Raw genomic sequence first — 203 nt, forward strand, 5'->3', positions numbered from 1 at the left:
CCGCCAGTTAAAGATCTCCGAATACTTTGCACCACATTTTTCAAAAGTCCCCTAGACGAGGAGGCGCTCGAATGCAATGGATGTGAGTCAAAGCCAGATAAAATCACAATTTCAGCCCGTCCCGACAGAGCGATCTTATCAGGCCGGGCCTGGCAGAATGGAATATTTTAAAGCTTGATCTCAACCCTGATCGGAGGCGGCGG

Source organism: Alligator sinensis, unplaced genomic scaffold, assembly GCF_000455745.1.
Source record: "Alligator sinensis unplaced genomic scaffold, ASM45574v1 scaffold255_1, whole genome shotgun sequence".
In the NCBI taxonomy this organism is placed as follows: domain Eukaryota; kingdom Metazoa; phylum Chordata; order Crocodylia; family Alligatoridae; genus Alligator; species Alligator sinensis.